This window comes from Mesoplodon bidens (genome assembly GCF_964165515.1).
Source record: "Mesoplodon bidens genome assembly, chromosome: 6".
NCBI classification, from domain to species: domain Eukaryota; kingdom Metazoa; phylum Chordata; class Mammalia; order Artiodactyla; family Ziphiidae; genus Mesoplodon; species Mesoplodon bidens.
This window is the reverse complement of record NC_138162.1, coordinates 61,969,154-61,987,519: the sequence shown is the minus strand read 5'-3', so window position 1 is coordinate 61,987,519 and position 18,366 is coordinate 61,969,154. Positions and strand designations below refer to the sequence as shown.

The following is an 18,366-nucleotide window of genomic DNA, read 5'->3' as shown; positions in this document are numbered from 1 at the left end:
GTGGCTTCTCTTGTTGCAGAGCACGGGCTCTAAGCGTGCGGGCTTCAGTAGTTGTGGCTCGCAGGCTCTAGAGTGCAGGCTCAGTAGTTGTGGCACACGGGCTTAGTTGCTCTGTGGCATGTGGATCTTCCTGGACCAGGGATCAAACCCACCTCCCCTGAATTGGCAGGCAGATTGTTAACCACTGCGCTACCAGGGGAGTCCCTTGTCTAATGTTTATTTCTGTTTTGTTTGGAATTCCAGCATGATTAGTTCCTAACTAATTTTTCTATTTCAAAATGTAGAATCCTTTTTGATCTTTTGTGATTAGCAAAGTTTCTTAAGAAAGTGATTTAATAATGGTGAAATAAAGGAATAGTGTTTTTGGCATTTTTCCTTGGTGGAAAAGTATTTACAGCAGAGACTTCATAGAAAAATGATTGAATACGTTGGTTTTGTTTATGAAAACCTGGAATACAAAGAGAAATAGTGAATAAATAAAATATTAAAACATAAGAATAAATGGGATTAAAATGAGGTACATTATTACTGTACAAGCTAGTGTGGATAAATAGAAAAGAAAAATATGAATTTTATTACAGGGAGGTTTAAGAGAAAATAATTAAAACTATTGATGCTGTTATTGGGTTTCATAGTGTCAATTATTGTCTTGTAATAGACAAAGTATATTCCTGGTTAATCCTTAAAGGTAACTTCCCACTGAACTGAACTGTACTATGATTCAAATGATTTTTTTAAATGATGTATTTATAAGGAAGTATATTTTGAACTATGTGGAAAGTATTATTTTTGTGTGCTATTATTATAAGTATATATTTTCAGTTACATGTGTTTGTAGTTTAATACATCATAGAACAAACATAATGATAATAGTGTATGTTTATTGAGTGGGCCACACACAGTTATTAGTGCTTTCCATGTATTGACTAAATTCCTACAATAGTCCTATGAGATAGACTCTTATTATTCTCATTATATAGATCAAGGAAATGAACCACAGAGAGGTTAAGTAATTTGCCCAAGCTTATAGAGGTAATGAGTGGTGGAATCAAAGTTTGAAATCAGGCAGTATGGTTCCAGAATTTCTGTTTTTAACCACTCCCCAAAGAGAGAATTAGCTTTCACCTGAGTGTTAACAAAGAAAATGTTGTCGCTTAGGAAAAAAGAAAACAAGTGAATGTGATCTAAATTTATTTTAAGATCCTAGACTTTAAAGTCTTTTATAAGTAGATTAGTTCAGGGAAAAGGAGCCAACCACAATGCCTTTAAACTTTAAGAAATAAAATAAATATATTACTTAGTCGTATTTTATTTCATTTAAGATTAAATTAGGAATCTTAAATTCAGGACTAAAATTTGAATATGTTTCATGTTGAATTCAAGGAATTGGATTTTAACGAGTAACTAGAAGGTAGATCTATTGCAGAGGTCATACTAACGATTTGGGGGGAGAGTATAACCATGCCTAATCATAATTTTGAACTATAGTACTGCTAGAAATGAAAGATACTTGGTTTATTGGGCCAGCAATATGACATTTTCCTTGTATCCTTTGCTTCTTAATGAAGACTATTGTTTCTTCCTTTTAAAATATACTTTCATCTCAGCACAAAATACCGAAGCATTCAATTTATATGTATGTTTTTATTGTCTTTAGTCTTCTTGAAATTTCTGTATTTTTTATGAGTTTTTAAGTTCTAGATTTATATAGATTGTGGTATAGTTTGTGTACCTAATGGTGCTTATAAATACTTTTTATTTAATTCAGAATTATTACCTGAATGCCTAATATGCGCTCAGCATTCTGCTTATTATGTGAGGGGAGAGAGGGTCAGGGGAAGAAAAAACAGTGTTTCTCAGGAATCTGGTTGTGGTAAAACATGTAATAATTATTTTAGAGATATCTTCCCTGACCTCCTTTATTAACTAAACAAACTCTCTTTCCTGCATTTATTCTGTCTCAACATCTTGTTTGTTTTATTTGTCATGCTTGTTAAATTAAAAGATGACTTTTTCTGTGATTAAAGATTTGTTTTTCACCCATGAATTGTGAGTGATTCACCCATGAATAGATTCACCCATGAATCTATTAAAGATTTATATAAAATCAGAACTTCTGGAAATCTGTTTAAGATTAAATTTTAATGTCAGGAATTTTCAAATCGACAGTCGGTAAAGATGGTCTCTCAGCTCAGGCTGTTTTAGTAAAATACCATAAACTGGGTGGCTTACACAACATATATTTATTTCTCACTTTCTGAAGACTGGAAGCACAAGGTCAGGGCACCAGCATGGTCAAGTTCTGGTGAGAGTCCTTTTCTGGGTTGCAGGGTGCCAACTTCTTATATCTTCATGTGGCAAGGAGAGCTCTGGTCTCTTCATTGCCCTGTGAGGGCACCAATCCCATTCATGAGGGCTCTACTCTCATAACTTAATTACTTCCCAGTTCCACACCTCCAGATACCATCATATTGGGGATTACATTTCACCATATGAAGTTTGGGGGCACACAAACTTCCAGTCCCTAACAGATGGTTGAGAGCACAGACTTAGAAGTCATATAGATTAGAGTTTAAATTGCAAATATTTCCATGCCTTCCGTACTTAAATTCTTTAGGCCTCAGTTTCCACATCTGTTAAAAGGATTTTAAAAAGAGTTTGTTGAGGGATTGGAGAAGCATCTAGTTAAAATCTTGTCCTGTAGGAGGTACTCAAAATTGGCATCAATACTTAAAAAGTTCTCTCAAGTGGTCAAAACTTTGATCAGGGATGTATAAGGGATGTCATATTTAATTTTAATCATTGAAGAGTTATAATAGAGAAAAGGCATTTATATCAATATTATCTTTACTGAGTTGTAGATTCATTTGTTTTAAGAGGTTTCTGAGCTGTAATTTACTCATGACCTCTATGAGATTGTGATTTATCAAGGTTTATGATGAGAGTGGGGTATCTGCATTTTAAAACAGCTTCACAGGCAATTCTGACATTCCAGAAGACACTCTAAACTAGAAGGTGAATATTTTTATCTTTATGCATAAAAAAATCTGAGTCAATATTTAACAGGTGTAAAGACTGTTAGAGAAAAATTTGCACATCTTTCATTGAAACTTGTTTAATATTGAACTCATATCTGTAAAGAAATTATTTTTCATGATTCTTGGTTAAGAACACAGCTATGAGCTATCGGGCTTCCCTGGTGGCGCAGTGGTTGAGAGTCCGCCTGCCGATGCAGGGGAGACGTGTTCGTGCCCCGGTCCGGGAAGATCCCACATGCCGCGGAGTGGCTAGGCCCGTGAGCCATGGCCGCTGAGCCTGCGCGTCCGGAGCCTGTGCTCCGCAACGGGAGAGGCCACAACAGTGAGAGGCCTGCGTACCGCAAAAAAAAAAGAAAAAGAAAAAAAAAGAACACAGCTATGTAGACAGGGCCATTTGGTTTGGAACCTTGGCTCCACCACTAGCTTGTTGTATGAATTGCGGCAAAATAATTACTTTTATATGCTTTAGTTTTCTTTTTGTGAAATGAGAATAATGAGTTGTTTCGAGTTAGTCAATGTATAGTAATTATAATCATCATCTCATGTTATAGTTTAAATACGTTTTATGTTTGTTTTTGGAGAGTCTTGAGAAAAGCCAGTTAGCATCTTGTAAATAATAGGCTTCCAAAAGTAACTCCTTTTTGATGTTTAATAATTCTTTAATATTAAATCTTTTACTTCTTAAAATAGTGTATACTGTACTTGAATTTGAATACTCAAATTCAAAAATGTATCTGAATCTCAAATTGAAGATGTTTAGATTTTACCAAAATTAATACTTTTTACTTTTTAATTTATATTTTCACATGAAACCTATACAGAAATTGCTTTATTTTCCTAGTTGTTTTTACATCCAAACACCTTATCTTTGTATAAATCTTGAAGACACATTTTGCTTTCCTTTTAACATTCTATACTTATAATGTGATAGGCTTCTCAATACTTGTTTTATTTTGCTCTTCTATTTTCAAGGATTCTTTCTCTCTCTCTTTTTCTTTCTTCCTTGAAATGAAAACTCAGTCCTGAAAAATGTTAACTATAAAAAGGAATTTAAAAAGTAAGATGATTTTTAGTATTTATTGCATGTTTATTTAGTTATGCATGTTATATCCTTGAAATACTATTGTTTAAGGATTTAACCTCATAGAGGATGAGAGATTATCTCATATTTATGTTTATAGTTAAAGTTTAGGTGCTTAATAAGCAGGCTGTTGTTATAAGGTTATATTATATACTCTCATGACTGGGAAAACCTCCCTCCTGTTCCATTCCACTCCTAAACACATGGGTTGCACAGCTGCTGTATAGTTGTACACTGTCCCATGTGTATTAAGCAAACACAGCCTGCAAAGGGGTTGCATTTTGGAGCATGGTGGTAGCATGGCTGGTTGGAGACCACAGAAGTATAGCTGCCAGAGTTCTTCCATCTGGCAGCAGTGCTGCTAGGCAGCTCCACACAGGGCATAAATATATTTTTGCTGAGCACTTTTCCTGTTGCAACAGCCACGAATGCCTAGGCAGCGATGTGGATGGCTGGCAAGATGGTCAAAGGGACTAACAGAAAGGTGTTTAATTGGAGCCACTCTACTGTTTAAGGTGAAAGAACATGCAATAAAGTACGAAGAAACACATTTGAACTCTTACTATACATGCAGGAAGCTTGACAAATAGTCTTTTAACTTTTAAGAAGACCTTTAAATTAAAGAATTGTGAAATTGTAGTAAAGCATAATTACTTTAAAAAATTAGTGTTTGTATGCATGGCAGAAGGTGACACAGAAATATAATTTTTGATTTTAAGAGAAGATAATTGTGATTGTCTTCATTTGATGAAAGTTTATGTCTGCTTTCATTAAAAATTCCCAGAGCATTGAACATAAGTCAACATTCCATGGAGAAGGAGGTATTATGCAACTTGCATGTGTGCATATCTGCATATCGGAGCACAAAATATTGACATGATAATTGCAGTCAAGCCTGAGTGAACAGTGGCCTGTGGGAATTCAGCTGGTGTTGTACCAACTGGATGGCTGCTCAGGACACAGTTTGAAATGCAAGGTGCAAGTTAGCACTTTATTCAGCACAGGCAGGCATCATTTAAAAATCCTTGGGGGCAACCCTGGTGATGTGCAGATGTTAAAACAGTCTGTTCTGAAGTGCTGATATTTTTGAACACTGTAAGAGACTTCTCAATTCTGGGTAAAAAATATTTACACAATTATTAAAGACATATAATACACAATCTTTTCCAATTCTTTTATGGATTTTTTAGATAAAAAATGTTGAGTATATGCAGAAGTAACTGGACATGCAGTTTAAAAAAAGGAACAGGAAAATCAGGAACTAAATAGAGTCACTTAATTTCTAACTATAAAATGGAAGAGATTTTGAGTTTCAACTTTGTGTACTTAGAAATGATGTTAAATGAATAAGGATATCTGAAACAATGGTATATTATTTAGTCATGTATCAAATCTAAACTGTTATGTTCTATTAAGTTATCACTTCTTTGTTTAAACAGTTCATCAGTACTCCATAATTTTACAAATTCAGATTCAGATGTTGTAGCCTAATTCTGTTCTTTGTTCTAATTTGGAGCTACCTGATTGAATAGGGAAAAAAAGAATAATTTTTCATGTCTCAGGGTGACTCTTCTAGCACAGGCTTTGGCTTTCACCTGTAGTTTAAATATATATTTTATATTGAGAAACAAAATACAGTAGTTAGACATTCTGGATTATGTAATAAAAATTAAGTTGTGATCTTCAGACAAAATAGATGTTCCAAGTATACTTGAACCTTTAAAATATTTTATACCAGAGGTTTTATGTGTATTAAGATCTGTTGACTTAGTAATGTGTTTTCATTCAGAATATTAAGAGTTTTTTCTATAGCTTTTTTTACTGTGGAATAAATGTTTGAAAAATATTTGTGTTAAGTTTTCAGGTTTTTCTCTTTTTTGAGTTTTCTTATTACATTATTCATAGATACCATTCTAGTAATTTATTATACATACTCAAAATAAGAAAATAGTTATAAAACAGTTTGTGGATAAAAGAATAAATAATTTGTAATGGTATAATTCTCATTTCCCTAAACTTCCATTTTTGTAAGTGGTACTGTTTTAGAATCCTAACGCATAGTAGAAATTGAGAATGCATTTAAATGGAAAGCCCTTAATAAGAATAAAATGTACATTTTAATAGATTCTGTTCTTAAATGAAAGAAACTGTTAGTACAGTGTTTATTTTGTGCATTAGTGTTAATTAAGAATAATCAACGTCAGTGAGTTTTGCTTTTTTATTTTCTTTGTTTTCTAATTCAGACCAATATCATTGCCTCATTTATGGTTAAATGTTTCTTTTAGACTCTAATATTTCATTTTTGACATGTCATTAATAATGGGCTCAAACCCAGAAAGTATCATCCTGTCATATTGTATAATATATGGCATGGTCTATAACACAATAAAATTTTGTTAATGATTTAGAATAATTTCTCAGATTTTTGAGTCTAGAAAAAAGGCAAGAAGTTAGCATGGTAATTCATGTGGCTAAGTACAGCAATGTTAAATGCTTAAATGGGTGGTACTCTTGGGAAAAGTGATTGGAGCTTTAAACTTGTACAAATTTGACAGCCTCTCTTCACTTCATTTTTCATCCTAAAGAAGTCTGCAGATATTCTTAGCTCACATCATTATTGCACATCAGTGGTTCTAATTAGCTAAACAGGAGTTTGTCTCAGTCATTGATCATCATCAACTTCTTGACAGTGTCTTTATTTTTAGGAACCTTTTTTTAATGTCTTTTAAATACATAGACTGTACATTAATTGAATTGGCCAGATAGGTTGGTGATTTTTAAACTCAAAGCAATTTTTTTCATTGTGTTATTCCAAGTAAAAAATAGTGTATTCATATTGTAGCATTGTTTTCTCTTGGGAGCATTTTCCTGTTAAGAAAATATTAGATATTCCACACCACCAGGAGGAGCTGCTGAACAAATCTCTATATAGATTTTGAATTGTGATATTTTTTTCAACTTCAAAACTATAACATAGTAGTGAATTTTGGAATTTTTTGTTATAAAATATATCATTGAGGTGTATTTTTGAAGTTTATATTTTATATGAAGATTCATATTTCATTTATGACCTATACTTTCAGTATTATATTATTCACCTTAATCTATTGAGAAATGTGTCAGTTATTGTTATTTCAGTGACTCTCAGACTTCAGTATGTATCAGAATTTTTTGAGGCTTTGTGTCTCAGTCAGTTCGGGCTGCTATAACAGAATACCATAGACTGGGTGGCTTAAACAACAAACACTTATTTCTCATAGTTCTGGAGGCTAGGAAGTCCTATATCCAGTTGCCTGCCAACTCCATTCCTTGTGAGAGCCCTCTTGTAGACAGCTGCCTTCTTGAAGTATCCTCACATGATGGAGAGAGAGATCATCTTTCTCTCTAATCTCTCTGTCACTAATCCTATTCATGAGGGCCTTACCCTCATGACCTTCCAAAGGCCCTACCTCCAAATACCCTCACATTGGGGATTAAGGCTTCAATATATGGGTATGAAACTTTCAGTCCATAGCACCTTATTGTTAAGCACAGATTGCTGGGCTGTACCCTCGGAGTTTCTTCCTTCAGGGTGGGAGGAAGATGGTGCATTTCTAACAAGTTCCTAGGTGATGCTGATGCTATTTCTTTCCTGACCCACACTGAGTAGCACTGGGTTAGAGTGTGAGTTGTGTACATACTTGCATCGTAGGAGATAATTGCTCTGGTACCAAGCTAATTTGGAAGTTGTAATAATGCTTTTGTTTGGGGTTTGTGGCCTATAGTCTAATTTTATCCTTATCTCATTTAAAAGGACCACCAGAATTTATTTTGACAAGAGTTGGTATTTTTTAGGCTTGTTACAAAAGAGTGGATTAGAAAGACTTTATCCTTGTAAATTAAACTAATTCCTGGGAAGTTAAAAATAGATTCATGTATATTCAGGAAGGAATTTACAGAGGAAGTTTCTGACTGGAATTAATATCTTGGCTGTCTCAACCTGGGTCTTTGTCCTTGGCTAAATCCAATCATGCCCTGCCCTTTGGGATTTGAAGTTATTTTTCTCTGGATCCATATACAGTTGACCCTTGAGCAACCAGGGGTTAATCCCTGTATAATTTATAGTTGGCCTCCATATTCTTGGTATCTCTGCATCCACAGATTCAACCAACCATGGACCCTATAGTACTGTAGTGGTTACTGTTGACAAACATCTGCATATAAGTAGATATGCATTTCAAACTTGCCTTGTTCATGGGTCAACTTAAATGGATGTACCTTAAATGGATGTAGTATTCTTTTTCAATAGTTATGATTTTATAATGGTAAATTAAAACTTCAAGTGATATTTTGAAATTGTATGTTAGTGACAAATGAAAAAAATATGTAGTTTTAATATATAAAATAGTTTTATAGATCAGTAAAAATAGTAAGATATAAAATAGATACATTGACAGGCAATGGCAAATTAGGGGGGAAAAGGCATTTTAATTTCTGAAAGTATGTTTAGTTTCACTGTTAATAAAAGAAACAAATAAAAAGAAAGCCTGGTTGAAGACAGTGGATTGTGATCATGCATTAAATGTGCTGATAATGCTTGGTAAAGAGGAAATAAAATAATAAAGCAGGATAAAGTGCAAACAGTAAAAATAGTAGTCATAACATGTTTGTGAAATTTCAAATGTTGTTTATTTCAACTCTCCATCTACTGTGTGCCTACATCCAGAGGGCTGACCATGGCTAGAGAAAAACATTGAACCATGATGACTGGTCTTATGTAAATTTACGACCATTAACCTCAGTGCTTAATACTGCCTGGTAGTCGTCCTGTTTTGTTTTGTTTTGGTTTGGTTTGGTTTTCTGGCTCATTTACTATCCCAGTATCCTAGAAGACTATTTTATGCTTACTCACTTGTCAACTTCTTTTTTAATCTTTAAAAAAAATGTTTTTGGCCACGCCATATGGTTTATGGGATTTTAGTTCCCCAACTAGGGATTGAACTCACGGCCTCAGCAGTGAGAGTGCCGAGTCCTAATCATCGGACCACCAGGGAATTCCCAACTTCTAACACTTTGTTTCTCATTCTCACTGTCAGCTGGTAGCTGTTATAAATTTGTTAAATTAATACTTGTTAAGTAGAGCACAGGGTCGTGGATGGTGAGCCATGGTTCAACAACAGACCAGAAGAGAAATTGAAATAGAAAAATTTATTACTCAAAAGTCCTGGAGGAAGTACTTGGCATGCTTCAAGGGACAACACGGGGAGATCAAGGCAGAGTGCAGACAGAGAAGGACAGACCTGGGGCACATGCCTTTATTAAAGTTTATGGGTGGAGTACTTTCAGGTAAGTCCCACAGGGTGTCTTACCTAAGGGGCACATAAGGGAAAGGCATTGGAAGGCAGCGGAGACTACTGAACAAGGGCTATTGGGAAAGTCATATCAGGGACTTAAATTTACTTGTGACTCTTAAAGCTGCTATCTCTAGGGCATGTGCTTGCATGAGGGACTAGAGTCAGTTTAAGTTTGCTGTTCTTTGAGTTATGCTCTTGCCTCAGTGCTTTGCACTTGTTACAGGTCCCATGGCTTGGAAAACTCTTCTGTGAGAGCTCCATGTCTCTCACTTCCTTTGTTTAAGTCTACCCAAATACAACCTTTAAGGACAATTATTTGTTAATTATTCAGTAGCAACATGCAACCTTCTTTTTACTCCCCAGTTCTCTAAAGCTAGGCATCTCTTTCTCTGTTACCCTAGTTCACTGTTCTTATTATACTTATAGCCAATTAACATATTATGTATTCACTTATATATCATTTATTTTCAATATCCATAAACTAGAATGTTAATTCCACGAAGGCAACCACTTGTTTTATTTTGTTCACTGCAGTATCCCTGGTCCCTAAGAGAGTGCCTGTCATATAATGAGTGCTCAGCAAATTCTGATGGGATGTAGATATGGATTTGGGGGGTGGTATTTATTTTGTTACGTACTCTTTTAGTCTGAGAACTCTATTTCTGAAACATTCTCAGCAATTATCTCCTAAAAATATTGCTTTATCTTTCATCCCACTGTTATCTACTTCTAAAACTCTTTAGGCATATGTTGGAGTATCCCAGTTAAAACCTACATGTCTTAACTGTGGTTTCATATTTTTCATCTCATTGTTTTTCTACGCAGTATTCTGGATAGATCCCTCATTACTATCCTCCTTTTCACTAATTCTATTTTTGCATCTATTTTGAACTTAGCCCATTTAATTGTTTTTTGATTCGTTGATCATAATTTTTATTTTCAAGGTTCTTTTTTTAATGAAGTTCTATTTTTAAAAAATTTATTTATTTTATTTTTGGCTGCATTGGGTCTTCGTTGTTGAGGGCTTTCTCTAGTTGTGGAGAGCTAGGGCTACTCTTCATTGTGGTGCACTGGCTTCTCATTGCAGTGACTTCTCTTGTTGCAGAGTACGGGCTCTAGGCACTTGCACTTCAGTAGTTGTGGCACGCAGGCTCAGTAGTTGTGGCTTGCGGGCTCTAGAGCGCAGACTCAGTAGTTGTGGTGCACGAGCTTAGTTGCTCTGCGGCATGTGGGATCTTCCCGGACCAGTACTTGAACCTGTGTCCCCTGCATTGGCAGGCGGACTCTTAACCACTGCGCCACCAGGGAAGTTCCATATTTTCAAGGTTTCTAACAGATTGTTTAGATCTACTTGTTTTTGTTTATAATTTTTTTTTTTTTTGTGGTACACGGGCCTCTCAGTGTTGTGGCCTCTCCCGTTGCAGAGCACAGGCTCCGGACGCGCAGGCTCAGCAGCCATGGCTCACGGCCCCAGCCGCTCCGCGGCATGTGGGATCCTCCCGTACCAGGGCACGAACCGGTGTCCCCTGCATCGGCAGGCGGACTCTCAACCACTGCGCCACCAGGGAAGCCCCCTGTTTGTGTTTATAATTTTAGTCATTATTTTATGTCTTTAAAGATACTTATTTTAAAATCTTTTTCAGAGTGTTCTAATGTTTTCATTTTGTCTAGAATGATTGCTTCACATTATTGCGTTAGTGTGTGCATGTGTTGTGTTTGTGTGTAGAGCGTGTTTTTTCTTAATGTGTTTTGGATTTTTTGTCTGTGGTCAGTCACATCTTGTGTGGGAGGGTTGCTGTTATGATTCTGATCTGCCTCTTTCCCCACTGCTCCTCCTCTTCTAATGCTTTTTTCTCTAGAAATTTTGTTCTTGTCACTAAATTGTCACCCTCACCGCAACCCCCCATCCTGAAATCGGTTTTATATTGGTAGTTTGGGGCTCTTAGCCAACAATACAACAGAGGATTTGCTATACTTAGTACATGAGCTGTGGGGGTGCTTTGGCTCAGCCTGTGATTGGATGCTGTATATATAAACTTTTGCCTTTATAGACTTTCATGTAAGCCTTAATTCCAGGCAAGGATGGGCAGTTTTTTCAGCCTTCTTTCAGGTGATGGGAGTTCCACCCCAGTCTCTGATTTAAACAATGGACCTGGCTATGCTTCTACTTATTGAGCAGGACATGTTTATTCCCTGTTGTCTCCAGGAGCCAGCCTCCTTTCCACCTTAGCCTGCATCGGGATCTGGACAGCAGACAGCAGCTTCATCCCCATTCATAGCATTGTACTTCTGTTTAGTTTGTGATCCTCAGATGTGACTGTGTCTCCTTAATTTTTTTGCTTTGTGTTTTCCTATTAATACTATAATTTAGAGAATATAGAGGAGGCTCAAAGTGTGAACTTACTATGCTAACTTATTGGAAGTCTAATTTAAAATTTTTTAATGTATTATTATGCCATCTGCATCTATCTCCTTTAAGTAGTGGTGTGTTTTTGTTTTTTGTTTTTTTAATTGAAATATACTTGACAGATAATATTATATTAGTTTCAGGTGGACTACATAGTGATCTAACATTTGTATACATTATGGGATGATCATGATAAGTCTCATAATCAACTGTCCCCATGCAAAGTTATTACACTCTTATTTACCTTATTCCTTATCCTGTATGTTGCATCGGTGTGGTTTATTTATTTTATAACTGGAGGTTTGTACCTCTTAATCCAATTCACCTGTTTCCCTTCCCTCCTTCTCTGGCAACTAACCATTTGTTCTCTGTATCTTTGAGTCTTCTTCTGTCTTGTTCTGTTTGTGTTTTTTTTTCTTCTTCTGTTTTTCAGATGTCCCATATAAGTGAGTTCATATGGTATTTGTCTTTCTCTGTCTGACTTATTTCATTTAGCATAATTCCTCCTAGATCCATTCAAGTTATTGTAAATGGCAAGGTTTCATTTTATTATACCTAAGAAATATGCCATTGTGTATATATACCACATCTTTATCCATTCATCTACTGATGGGCACTTAGGTTGCTTCCATACCTTGGCTATTGTACATAATGCTACAATGATCATTAGTACCCTTATATCTTTTTGAACTAGTGTTTTTGTTTTCTTTGGGTAAATACCCAGAAGTGAAATTGCTGGATCATTATGGCAGTTCTATTTTAAACTTTTTAAATTTTTTGAGGAACCTCCATCCTGTTTTTCATAGTGGCTGCACCAGTTTACATCCCCACCACCAACAGTGCACATCCTCACCAATACTTGCTATTTGTTGTCTTTTTGATGATTGCCATTCTGACAGGTGTGAGGTGGTATGTCATTGTTTTAATTTGCATTTCCCTTATGATTAGCGATGTTGAGCATCTTTTCATGTGTCTATTAGTCATCTATATGTCTTCTTAGAAAAATGTCTATTCAGGTCATCTGTCTATTTTTTATCATTTTTTTTCTTTTTGGTGTTGAGTTATATGAATTCTTTGTATATTTTGGATATTAACCCCGTATCATCAGATATACTGTTTGTAAATATCTTCTTCTATTTAGTATGCTTCCTTTTTGTTTTGTTGATTGTTTCCTTCATTGTGCAAAAGTGTTTGATTTTGATGTAGTCCCATTTTTTAATTTTGCTTTTGTTTGCCTTGCCTGAGGAGGCAGATCCAAAAAAATATGCTGTAACTGATGTCAGAGAACATAGTGCCTAGGTTTTCTTCTAGCAGTTTTATGGTATCAGATCTTTTATTTAAGTCTTTAATCCATTTTGCGTTTTTTTTATGGTGTGATAAAGTGGTCCAGTTAGATTTTTTTTTTTTACATGTAGCTGTCCAGTTTTTCCAATACCATTTATTGAAGAGGTTGACTTTTCCCCATTGCATATTCTTTCCTCCTTTGTTATAGATTAATTGACCATATAAGCGTGGGTTTATTTTTGGGCTCTATTCTGTTCCATTGGTCTCTGTGTCTGTTTTTGTGCCAGTACCATACTGTTTTGATTACTGTAGCTTTGTATTATGGTTTGAAATCAGAGAGTGTGATACCTTCAGCTTTGTTCTTCTTTCTCTAGATTGCTATGGCTATTCAGGGTTGTTTTGTGTTTCCATACAAAGTGTAGAATTATTTGTTCTAGTTTTGTGAAAAGTGCCATTGGTATTTTGATAGGTATTACATTGTAGATTGCCTTGGGTAGTATGGTCATTTTAACAACATTGATTCTTCCAATCCAAGAACATGGTATATCTTTTCATGTATTTGGGTCACCTTAAATTTCTTTCATCAGTGGCTTATAGCTTTCATAGTATGAGTCTTCTACCTCTTTGATTAGATTTATTCCTAGGTATTTTATTCTTTTTGATGAAATTGTAAATGGGATTTTTTCTTAATTTCCCTTTCTGATAGTTACTTGTTAGTGTATAGAAATACAACTGATTTCTGTATGTTGATTTTGTATCCTGTAACTTTTTTGAATTCATTTATTAGTTCTAATAGTTTTTTTTTGTAGCTTCTTTAGGATTTACTATAGTATCATGTCATCTGCAAACAGTGGCAGTTTTACTTTTTCCTTTCCAATTTGGATTTGTTTTATTTATTTATTTTTCTAGTCTGATTGCTGTGGCTAAGAGTTCTAATACTATTTTGAATAAAGTGCTGAGAGTAGGCATCCTTGTCTTGTTTCTGATCTTAGAGGAAATGCTTTCAACTCTTTACCTTTGAGTATTATGTTGGCTGTGGTTTTGTCATATATGGCCTTTACTATGTTGAGGTAAGTTCCCTCTATTTCCACATTCTGGAGAGTTTTTATTGTAAATAGGTGTTGAATTTTGTTAAAAGCTTTTTCTGCATGTACTGAGATGATCATATGATTTTTATTCTTCAGTTTGTTAAGGTGGTGTATCACATCGATTTGTGGGTATTGAATCAACCTTTCATCCCTGGGATAAATCCCACTTGATCATGGTGCATGATCCTTTTAATATTTTGTTGAATTTGGTTTGCTAATATTTTGTTAAGGATTTTCAACAAAATATTAGCGAAAAATCCTCTAATTTTCTTTTTTTGTCTTTGTCTGGTTTTGGTATCAGGGTGATCCTGGCCTTGTGGAATGAGTTTGGAAGCATTCCTCCCTCTGCAGTTTTTTGGAATAGTTTGAGAAGCCTATGTGTTAACTCTGCTTTAAATATTTGGTAGAATCCACCTGTAAAGCTGCCTGGGCCTGGACTTTTGTTTGTGGGGAGTTTTTTGATTACTGATTGAATTCCATTACTGTTAATTGGTCTGTTTATGTTTTCTGTTTCTTCCTGATTCAGTCTTAGGAGTCTGTATATTTCTGGGAATTTGTCTACTTCTTTTAGGTTGTCCATTTTATTGGCATATAATTGTCCACAGTAACCTTTATGATCCTTTGTATTTTTATGGTGCTGGTCTTAACTTCTCCTTTCCCATTTCTGATTTTATTTATTTGGGCCATTTCTCTTTTTTTCTTAATGAGTCAGTTTTGGATGGAATGTTCTGTATATATTGATTAATTACATCTGGTCTAACGTGTCATTTAAGGCCAGTGTTTCTTTATTGATTTCTGTCTGTATGATCTGTCCATTGATATTAGTGCTGTGTTAAAATCCCCTACTGTTATTGTGTTACTGTCAGTTTCTCCCTTTATGTTTCTTAATATTATCTTTATGTATTTAGGTGCTGTTATGCTTAGTGCATGTATATTTACAATTATTATATCTTCTTGTTGGATTGATCCCTTGATCATTATGTAGTATCCTTCCTTGTCTCTTGTTACAGTCTTTAAAGTCTATTTTGTCTGATATAAGTATTGCTACCCCAGCTTTGTTTTTGTTTTCATTTGAATGGAATTCCTTTCTCCATCCCCTCAGTTTTAGTCTGTATCTACATCTGAAGTGAGTCTTGTAGGCAGCATAGATACAGAACTTATTTTGTGTCCATTCAGCCACTCTTTGTCTTTTGATTGGAGCATTTAGTTCATTTACATTTAAAGTAATTATTTAATAGCTATGTATTTATTGCCATTTTGTTAATTGTTTGGGGATTGTTTTTGTAGGTCTTTTTTGTTCATTCTCTTCTTGTTCTTTTGTTTGCTCTCTTCCCTTATGATTTGATGACTATCTTTATGTTATGTTTGGGTTCCTTTCTCTTTTTTGTTTGTGTGTTTGGTATATGTTTTTGATTTGTGTTTACCATGAGGTTCATATATAACAACCCATATATATGTGATTAATTTAAGTTGATGATCTCTTTAAATTCAATACAGTCTAACAACCCTAGATTTGTACTCCACCCATCCCCACATTTAATGTTTTTGATGTCATGTTTTACTTCTTTTTGTATTTTGTATCCTTTACATATTATAATAATTACTTAGTATGGGTATAGACGATTTTACTATTTATGTCTTTTAACCTTCCTACTAGCTTTATCAGTGACTGATGTACTACCTTTACTGTATGTTTATCTTCACCAGTGAGATTTTTCTTTCATAAATTTCATATTTCTAGTTGTGGCCTTTTTTTTCTGCTTATGGAAGTTCCTTTAACTTTTCTTGAAAAGCCATTTGAGTGGTGCTGAACTCTTTTAGCTTGTGCTTGTCTGTAAAACTCTATCTTTCCTTCAAATCTGAATGATAGCCTTGCCAGGTAGAGTATTCTTGGTTGTAGACTTTTTCCTTTCATCACTTTGAATATATCGTGTAACTCTCTTCTGGCCTGCAGAGTTTCTGCTGAAGAGTCAGCTGATAGGCTATGTTAGTTCCCGTGTACATAACAGGTTGCTTTTCTCTTGCTGCCTGTAAGAGTCTTTTATTTTAATTTTTGCCATTTTAATTATGATGTGTCTTGGTGTGGACCTCTTTGGGTTCATCTTTTTGGGGAGTCTCTATGATTCCTGGCCTTGGATGTCTGTTTCATTCCCTAGGTTAAGGAATTTTTCTGGTATTATTTCTTCAAATAAGTTCCCTGCTACTTTATCTCTCTCTTCTCCTCTGCCACCCCTATACGCAAACGTCAGTATGCTTGATGTTGTTCTAAAGGTCTCTTAAACTATTTTCCTTTTTAAAAATTCTTTTTTTCTTTTCTGCTTGGGAGAGTTCTACTACTCTGTCTTCCAGGTGCTGATCCTTTACTCTGTATCATCTGATCTACTGTTGATTTCTTCTACTGTATCTTTTATTTCAGTTATTGTATTTTTCAGCTCTTGTTTGGTTTTTCTTTATATTTTTAAACTCCTGTTGGAATTTCCACTGTGTTCATCCAGTTTTCTCCCCATTGAACCTCTTTTTGATCATTACTGAACTCTTTTTCAGGTAGATTGTTTATCTCCACTTTGTTTAGTTCTTTTTTTTCCTGAGGTTTCGTGTTATTTATTTGTTTGGAACATATTTCTCTGTCTCCTCATTTTGCCCTATTCTCTATGTTTATTTCTGTATGTTAGGTCAGTCAGTTACATTTCCCAATTTGGAGAAGTAGCCTTATGTAGGAGACACTCCATGGGGTCCAGTAACACACTCCCCTCTCATCACCAGAGCTATGTGCTCTAGGGGTTCTCCTTATGTTGGCAGCATGTACCCTTCTGTTGTGGTGGGGCCAACTACTGTGGATATGTTGTTAGGCAGAGCTGGCCCCTGGCCCAACTGGCTGTGAGGCTGTGCCTCATGCAGTGGCCGTAGGCCTGCTGGAGAGAAAGGTAGGTTTTCTGTGTCATTGGCTGTATGCCCAGGGGAGCCTGGGGCTGGGTCCTTGCATAGCTGTCTGTGCAGCCTTGGGTGATTTACAGCTGGTGCTAGCCCACAGGTGGGTGCCAAGTCCCCCGGTGCTGGTAGGGTAGAGGGAGGATTCCAAAATGGTACTTGCCAGTGCTGGTGTTATTGCAGTAGAACAAGTCCCCCAAAATGGCTGCCACCAGCATCTCTGTCCCCCAGGGGGTCCCAGTTGCCTCTTGCCTCTCCAGGAGGCTATCCAAGCCCAGCAAGTGGATCTGATCCAGACTCTTTTCATACTGCTGCCTCTGCACTGGAACTTGGACTATGTGAGATTTTGTGCATGCTTTTTAAAGGTGGAATCTCTGTTTCCTGTAGCTTCCAGCTCTCCTGAACATGAGCCCCACTGGTTTTCAAAGCCAGATGTTCTGTGGTGTCATCTTCTTGGTGTAGGATATCTGAGCTGGAGAGCTTGACATGGCACTCAGATCCCTTGCTCTTTGGAGAAGACCTCTAAAATTGTGATTATGCTCCCAGTTGGGGGCCACCAATCCTGGAGTGTGGATCCTGACTATATTGTGTCTCCACCCTTCCTAACCATCTTATTGTGGTTTCTTCATGTCTTTACTTGTGGAGTATCTTTTCTGCTAGTCTTCAGTTTACTCTCATAAATAGTTGCTTCATAAGTAGTTGTAATTTTCATGTTGTCCAGGAAGGGAGGTGAGTTCAGGGTCTTCCTACTCTGCCATCTTGGTCATCAGCAGTGGTATGCTTTTATGATTGGTGTCTCTTAATTCTAATATCCCCTGTGCTTTCTAAACTCCTTTGCTTCATCTCACTCTTTCTTAAGTAAGGGTTCTTTCTTTCTTCCTACCTGTATACTTTGTGATTCATGAGTGATTTAGGTACAGATTCCTATTTATTTTACCTATTTTTAAAGTTTAAAAAAATATATAACTGAGCACCCAATACAGTTCTCCCCCATTTATTTATTTATTGGCCACATCCCCATGGCATGTGGGATGTTAGTTACCTGACCAGGGATTGAACCTGTGTGCACTGCATTGGAAGTGCAGAGTCTTAACCACTGGACCGCTAGGGAAGTCCCCCCCATTTATTTAATGTTGGTTATTAGTAAGTCTTTGGTTTTCTCTCTTTTGAGGCTTTTACTTAAAAAATGATAACTATTTCATTCTTA

The 18,366-nt window shown here is 35.8% G+C and overlaps 1 protein-coding gene across 8 annotated transcripts in view; it reads left to right on the top strand.

Annotated features, from left to right (window-relative positions):
* CNTLN (centlein) overlaps positions 1–18,366 on the top strand; it is a 356,448-nt gene that overhangs the window by 70,773 nt on the left and 267,309 nt on the right. The window lies entirely within an intron of this gene.